Raw genomic sequence first — 8,967 nt, forward strand, 5'->3', positions numbered from 1 at the left:
CCGTATCGACGTGGATAGAATCGGACTTTCTTCTATTTCTATTACTGTTGGTCGATATGGAATGCCAACATCTGGAAACCGGGATCCCTAGGCTAAGATTGAGTCTAGTCTGAGTCGTGGAGTCACGAGTTATGTCGACAATGTTATGTTGATTATGTTTTCTGATTTGATACTGATTATTGTTACCTGTTATATGCTTCATATTTTTTATATGATCGCATGTTCGTTGATTTATACTGGGATTATATTCTCACCGAAATTATCCGGCTGTTGTCGTGTTTGTATGTGTGCATGACAACAGGTGGGACAGGTTCAGGGTCCAGGAGATGAGGAGAGATCGTGATAGAGTGGAGACTACGGACTTGGATTGTATATAGGGTTTGAACACTTGATAGTAGTTGTTGAACCTTAGTTTGTACTGATTTGTAGACGGTACAGGACTTGTACTTTATTATATACTGAGTTGTATATTAGATTGTTGTCACTACGTTCCGCATATTAAAAAAAAAATTAGACCCTGTTTTAAAATTGATTAATTAGTCCCAATGACGATTATGATTATGATTAGCGTCCGGGTCCCCACATGAGTCATTAGACTAACTAGGTTTGAATGCTGCAGGTGATGATGATATTGAGGGAGGCGCTGATGCTTGAGTGGATCGAGTTCGGCAGTACACTCTCGAGGGACTTTATTTTCTGCATTAGCTTGATAGTTAAAAGTTTAAAGATTTTCTTAATGATTTTATTAGAGATTTTTATAATTTATTTTGAAGATAGTTTGATCATGTTAAAGGTTGAGTTTGAATGCTATTAATTGATGATTTATGGATTTTTATGCACTTGATATTTTAAATGTTAAATTATTTTGGTTATGGAAATGTTGAGTTAATTTAAATATGATTTTTGAATTTTATAAAGAAAAAAAATAGGATTTTAAAGTTAAAAAGTAGTGGACGTTTCAGAAATATAATTTCAGGACGATGAATACCACCTGCCTTTGAACTCCCTAAATATGTTTCTGGACTCTTGAGTTGGTCACTCCTTTGATCACCTCTTTTTCATTAGCATGAATTAATGATATTGCACAGTTTATGTCACATGTCTTAGAACTCCCCACACCTTTTCTCATTAGGATGGTTACTCTCAGGATTCACTTCTTTTCCACTTGCTTTTTTTGGTATCCTTTGATGAATGAATTTCTTTTTGCGATAAAATTTTTTTCACTTATGTGAGGTAGTGCATATATGTCCTCATGATCGGGGAGTGTTGAAGTTGGGTCGTGAGTGTCACCTGCGTTACCATTCTTTGGTCCTTTTTCAACGCCATTGGAATAGTTATTCCCTCACTTACTTCAAAGATTTAATCATCGTCTGCTTCAACATTGCTTTCACGTAGGCTAGAATACCATCAACCAAAAGCTTTGATGCCTCTTTCATGTCAATTGCAATACCTCCTCCTTCAATCATTTGTGGCTTCTGCATTCCCTTGAGTGCACCATGACCATGATGTTGATCTTTAGACTTTTCAATTATATTTTGAACAGAAATCAAAATATTCTCGTATCTGGAAGCATATTTCTTGTCCCACCGGGCGTGCCAATTTTGTTTGGACAAATTTTGTGATGATGTAGGCGTGCCAGGTGCTACAAGCACTGATTTGAATTAAAATTGTAAAAAATCTAATTTCTGAACAAAAACAATTATAAATCTGTAATTTGATTGTTAGTTTTAATCTCCTAAGAAAATGTGAGTTTAAAACAAAATATTTGAATGAAAAACGATAATGGAAAAGATAAATTTCTATCATGATCAATTGTATTTAGACAATCACAAGGAATCTAAAATAATAAAAACAAAATAAGAGTTGCCAGAAATTTGAACGACATACTAGAAAAAATACTAGAAAAACTAGGAAACTGTGAAAGCTTGCTATAAATTTGACTATAAAGAATTTGCAGTGTTTGCAAGTATTGTTGAGTTGTCTTGTGTGTTTTGTTTTTGTCATTGCTTTCCTTCTTCTATACAGTCTGACCGGTTTTCCAATCTTCCATCATTCCACAATATGCTTTCCATGATCTCCTCTGCTTATGTGACCTGTTCAAACCGCTTTGAATGAGCTTTTATGTCTCTGTCTGTTAATTCAAATTTTTTGGTTTGGATATAATTAATTGGTTCAAAATAAATTTCGCCCATTTAGTTCAAAATTCTATGGACTTGTCATATTGGGCCAAAATTTTAGTTTTTCTGCAAAGAAGGTGCTATGAGAAACAGTTTTCTTCTTTATTTGTCAAACTTATTTCGATCATAAAATATAGAAATTATGGTGCCAACTCATGGTCCAATTAGAATAATCCAATCCCATTAAATACCCGGTAGCCTTCAAACAAAGGGGTGGATGGATTCCCGCCATCCGTCTCTTTCATTTTCAATTTCACTTATGAATGAGGCCCCGCTTCCAAAAAAATAATTGTTGTAGGTGTCCGCAATGAAGTAATTACCACATGGCTAAACGCTTGCAAAAGCCCAGCGAGAGAGCAGTAAGAATTTAAACACTCGTATTCATTTCTTGAAAATTAAATCTCACATTTATTTAATGTCGTGAAAGCAGTTGAAAATATAATCTCCCATTATCAAAATTCCCCATATTTAATATATATCTGTGAGACGAATCAACCCTATCGATATTCACAATAGAAAGTAATACTCATAGCATAAAAAGTAATGTTTTTTTGATGACCAAATAAGATATTCGTTTCACAAAATACGATCCGTGAGACCGTCTCACATAAGTTTTTACTATTATTAAAAAGCCAAAATAAAGATAACATGTTTCAAGCAATTGGCAATGGCAACTGGCATTGGGTGTTTCTTCATCTACTCATTTATTGCCAACTATAGTAATACTCCCTCCATCCCACTCATTTAAGCTTACGTTTATTTTGACACAAATTAAGAAAGTGTTTGGAAATGTAAATTTTATAACGTAGTTACTATTTTACCCTAATTTAATAGATAAAATAAATTAAATAGAGAGCTCGTATAGGGGTAGATTGGTAAAAGAGCAAGGGATGAAAAAAAGAAAAAGAAAAGAAAAGAAATCAAGCCTAAACAAATGAAACGAAAAAGGAAATCAAGCCTAAATGAATTAGAGGGAGGAAGACGAGACAAACTTAGCATTTAAAGCAAAGATGGTCCACTAAACTAACATTGGGATGCTATTTAATTTCTTGAGTCAATAATTGATTGTTCATCATCAATTATATTTCATTTTATATAATTTAATTTCTTTCCTAAATTATTGATGAAATTAATCTCATCTAGTACGCCTGTGTCTGCTTCTTTATTATCAACTTTTGTGGGGTTAAAATTGGCCAAGGCATTATGGTATTCTATAAATATAGGGTTTTTATTTGCCTAAAAACTGAGGGGGAAATTGAAAAAGACGTGTTCATATTATTGTACTTCATACTTTTTGACGTGTAAAATTGGGGCAGCTAAAAATAAATTTTGTTATTGTCTGTTAGTACATTTTGGCCTCTAATTGGTTAGAATTCGGTAATATCATTTTTTTTCCTCATTTAACCACCCTTTTCTGGTCTATAATATAAAACAATAAATTTATTATGCTAAAATAAAAATTATATATATATATATATATAACACAATAAATATAGACCAGCAAAGGGTTATTAAACAATAAATTTATATATATAACACAATTAATTGTCAACTTCAGAACCACCCCAAAAGCTTGGGTGTGCTTCAATTGGATCTCAATTTTTTTATTAGTATAAATAGTGTATATGTTATTTTATCCCACTTCAAAATTAAGTTTGGTTTAGCTTACAAAATAATTATTGAGAGTAACTCAGCCTACGAACTCTTCTACAAATTAAGTTCTACTTTGTCTTGTGCTTAAAAGATCAAATTTTATCTGTAAACATGTACCGATCGATGGAAGCTTATGGTAAAATATTTTATTTCAGGGTATTGATATTGTCGATACAATTTAATTTTTTAAAGCAATTTCCTTTATGTATATCATTGAAAAATAATATCTATTTACTATCTTTGCTCGTTAATGAGATTCTACCTATGTGGGCAATACCCTCACTTTATTTCAATGGATAAGATCTTGTCACACATACAATTTCAAAAAAAATGGGTCATATATATGCAAGGGCAAATCTTGGTCATCCATCCTATTATGGGGACAATACCCACATGGGTAGGATGAAATAAACCATGTTCAAGTACGAGAAAAGAAAAGATTGCATTCAATATGTATTGGTTACTACAATTGTCTTTTATTATAATGTTGATTAATTATTCTGTCTCGTTTTTACAACAGACAAATTTTTTTCTGATTTCATGAAAAATATAATATTAAGTATTTATAGAACATTGATATTCAACTTACAATGTAGATTTGATTGAATATATTTTTTATTTTATGTCTAAAATTCATTCATAAATTATATTTTTTACTTTTATTTTATTAACTTTGTTACTCAAACAACTCTTCCACAATTAAAATTATTACAAGATTGTATTGTAATAATTGTTGGTATTTTAGCAAAAGAATAAAACTAATAGTTTTTCTTATAAGAATACAAAAAAACTTTGTGTATAGTATTGCAGAGCACTAACCCTCCCCTCCATATTTTCGCTCTTACCCTAGACTCTAATATTTTTTTCTGGACGGACTCCTTGTAATTTTATGGCAACTAATTACTTATTGTCTTATTTTAATGCCATTGTTTATATATATAAAAAAAAGAAAAATGTATGTTGCAGCCATTGATCGAGAACAACTAGGCCGGCAGATCTATTCGTCCAGTAGTAAATGCACGTCAACGACAACGAACAACCAATTTTCCTTTTAATAAAGATAGATTAAAATATTGTGTTTTATTTAGATTTATTTTATATCAATTTTAGTTCTATGGATTGATCTGAAGAAGTCAAAACGACTTGACTTCAACTACAAATGAAATTTCCATTTAAATTTTTCAGTTTTTAAATATTTATTTATTCATCTAATAATTTTACGAGAAATTGACCTTCAGTCTCCGGACGTCGATTTTTTTTGTATTCAGTTCCTGAGTACTTTTTTAGTACTACATTTCTACATGAAGTGTAGCACATTTCCACATAAAGTGTACCATATTTTGTATGACATAGTACCACAATTTTGTGGGTAGGGAGTGAATCCAAAAAAATGTTTTGATTGAGGATTTTTCACCAACTCTCCCATAATTTTATGTCCCAATATAACTTTCTTAATTTTTTATTTTATTTTGAAAGAATTCAAAATGACTGTATCTGAGACTTACCGTAAAAGTCAAAATTTGGAAAAAAAAAATGCATCAAACTTTTTAATTGTAGCAAGACTTGGACTCATTTTATACTTATTTTATTTGAATAATTAGTGGAATATAAAATTCTACGTGGAATTTCTGATAGGGAAGTTGGTGTGCCTATTTAAATCCCCATGTTTCCAAAGCAAGCGCACACCTCAAATCAAAATTACATTACATCCAAGAAAATGGCTGCCGAGATTCCAGATTTCTCCCAGTCAGTTAAACTCAAGTACGTGAAACTTGGGTACCAATACCTCGTGAATCACATGCTAGCCTTCTCCCTTATCCCGATAATCGTCACTCTTTCGCTAACACTCCTCCAAACGGGGCCCGAACAGATCTATCAGCTATGGAGTTCCATGCGATTCACCTTTGTTCAGACCATTTGTTTCTCATTCCTCACCGTTTACGCTTCCACTGTCTTCTACATGACGCGCCCCCGGACCGTCTATCTAGTTGATTTCGCGCTTTTTAAGCCTCCGCAGAGCATGCGAGTCTCCTTTGCAGGATTCATGGAGCATGCCAGAATGGCTTTGTTCCTTGAACCTAAGAGTATCCGTTTTCAGATGAAGATCCTAGAGCGGTCGGGTCTTGGGGAGCAGACATGTTTGCCCCCTGCGATTCATTACATTCCTCCGTGTCCGAGCATGGCGCTTGCCAGAGAAGAAGCCGAACTTGTCATCTTCTCCTGCGTGGATACCTTGTTTAAGAATACAGGGATCAAGCCCAAGGACGTGGATTTCTTGATCCTGAATTGCAGCCTTTTCTCGCCGACTCCTTCTTTAACAGCTATGGTGATTAACAAATACAAGATGAGAAGCAATATTAAGAGCTTCAACTTATCTGGGATGGGTTGCAGCGCTGGTTTGATTTCTATAGATTTAGCCAAAGATCTTCTGCAACAGTATCCCAACTCAAATGCGGTGGTTATAAGCACAGAAATACTCACCCCTAATGTTTATAAAGGGAAAGAAAGAGCGATGCTCCTCCCCAATTGCTTGTTCAGAATGGGCGGCGCCGCCATACTTCTGTCGAACAGGTGGTCGGATCGCCGCCGCGCCAAGTATCGACTCTCCCATGTTGTGAGAACCCACAAAGGAGCCGATGATCCGTCATACAGATGTGTATCACAAGAGGAAGACTCAGAAGGAAATGTGGGGATAATGCTAAACATTGAACTAATGAGGATCGCCGGTGAAGCCTTGAAATCCAACATAACAACGATCGGCCCCCTGGTTCTCCCCGCTTCGGAGCAAATTCTGTTCGCGATATCACTCATCAGAAGAAAACTCTTCGACGACAAACTGAAAGCCATATATTCCAGATTTCAAGAAAGCTTTCGAGCACTTCTGCATACACGCCGGAGGAAGGGCGGTGATCGACGAACTACAGAAGAGCCTTCAACTAACGGCGGAGCAGGTGGAGGCTTCCAGAATGACTCTGCACCGATTCGGAAACACTTCTTCTTCCTCACTCTGGTACGAATTAAGCTACATAGAATCGAAAGGAAGGATGAAGAAAGGAGATAGAGTTTGGCAGATTGCATTTGGAAGCGGATTCAAGTGCAACAGCGCCGTCTGGAAATGTAATCGGACGATCAAGAAACCGAAGGCCGGAGCATGGGCCGATTGTATTGATAACTACCCAGTTCATATTCCCGAAGTGGTGAAGCTCTAAATTTGAATATAATTTCTTTTATCTAATTAAATAATTTCGTGTGAGGATTAATATTTGGGGTGTGACAAATTATGGAATTTTTTTTAGAGATTGTTGATGTTAAATAATTTTGTGTAAGAATTAATATCTACGTATCTTTCAATATTTGTTTTTAGTTCCTTGACTTCATTCCATATAGGGAGATTTCTCGACAATTCAACACATGTTTGAATGATGTGAGGATTTTGGTCAGATAAAAAATTTAAAAGACTACACATAATTTAAAAATATAATTAAAAAATAACACACATAATTTTAAATTGCACAAATAATTTTTTTTTAAAAAAAACATGCTTAATTAAAAAAAATATGTGATTAATTATTCATACCCGTTCTTCACCTTCATCAATATATATTTTTAATTTTTTTATAAAAATATTAGAACTTTCAGATTAAATCTGCCCGTTCATAAAACTTTTTCTATACGTCCATCTGCATAAATTTTTATTTTTTGACGAGAAATTCCAGGTCGCTATCATTCCAAATCTAGCTAGATTTTAGATTTATTTAAAGTCAATGTCACTTCGGGAATCAATGTCTAAACCAAAATTTAAAATGCATTTACGTGCAATTGATGTTATGAAATGAGAATTATTTATTCTTGAGTAGGTCTCATGTGAGACCGTCTCACGGATATCAATCTGTGAGACGGGTCAACCCTACCCATATTCACCACAAAAAGTAGTACTCTTAGCATTAAAAGCAATAATATTTCATGGATTACCCAAATAAAGATCCGTCTCACAAAATTTGACCCGTGAGACCGTCTCACACAAGTTTTTGCCTTTATTCTTGGCCGTCTTGAAACTGTACTTAAAGATTAATTTGCATCGCCCATTGCCATGAAATTTAGCAAAATTTCATTTTTTTTTTTATTGAAGTGCTTTTGGCATCCTGAACCCCAAAATTTCTCGAATTTTTTTAATTTAAAAGAAAGACATGTTAACAACGCCGTGAATATATATATATATATATATATATATATATATATATATATATATATATATATATATATATATATATTACATTAAAAATAATTGAGTATGTCTCTTATGAGACGGTCTCATTAATTTTTATATGTGAGACGAGTCAACCCTAACGATATTCATAATAAAATGTAATACTCTTAGCATAAAAGTAATACTTTTTCATGCATGACCCAAATAAGATATCCGTCTCATAAAATACGATCCGTGAGACCGTCTTACACAAGTTTTTTCCAAAAAAATTACGGAGGACCTTTTAAAAGTATGAACTGTAACAGAAACTTATTTATTGGGTTCATTATTTCTCCGCCAGTAATTTATTACGGTTTTCAATTATTGCCCTACTTATGAAGAGAAAGGAAAATTAAAATTTTGTTACTTCAATTTGTATGTTTTTTGTCTTGTAGTTTGTAATGCCCAAGAATTAATCACTGTAATTAACGATGATTGATTTATCATTTCATGTGATTAGGAAGGGATTAATCGGGACACCGAGAAATGTATTCAGAAATAAAATTATGAAAGATATGAGCATGCAAGACCGCACCCGCGGTAAGGGGAGGACCGCACCCGCGGTGGTGCTACGGGAATTTGAAAGAATTGATACAGTGGGGTGACCGCACCCGCGGTGTTAACGCGACCGCACCCGCGGTGCAGGACCGCACCCGCGGTGCAGCAACGACCGCACCCGCGGTGTTGCGTGTTGTACGCAAATGCTACCACTTCGCCTTATGCATGCACGACTATATATATAAGCATGCAAGTCGGTTTTCAAAGGAAGAAAATCGAGAAAGGGTCTGAAGAAGAAAGGAGAAAATCCTTACGCCTTTTGCGAGAAATCCGTCCGTCTGATTTTGAATCCGACTTCGGTACCGAGTTCCTAGCAACGTAGGCTACAACTGG

At 34.3% G+C, this 8,967-nt stretch overlaps 1 pseudogene; it reads left to right on the forward strand.

The window, feature by feature from the left end:
- Nucleotides 1-5,498: 5,498 nt before the first annotated feature.
- Nucleotides 5,499-7,123, forward strand: LOC140807461 (3-ketoacyl-CoA synthase 6-like; annotated as a pseudogene).
- Nucleotides 7,124-8,967: the final 1,844 nt, after the last annotated feature.

The sequence above is a fragment of the Primulina eburnea genome, chromosome 12 (genome assembly GCF_022965805.1).
Source record: "Primulina eburnea isolate SZY01 chromosome 12, ASM2296580v1, whole genome shotgun sequence".
Classification (NCBI taxonomy): Eukaryota; Viridiplantae; Streptophyta; class Magnoliopsida; order Lamiales; family Gesneriaceae; genus Primulina; species Primulina eburnea.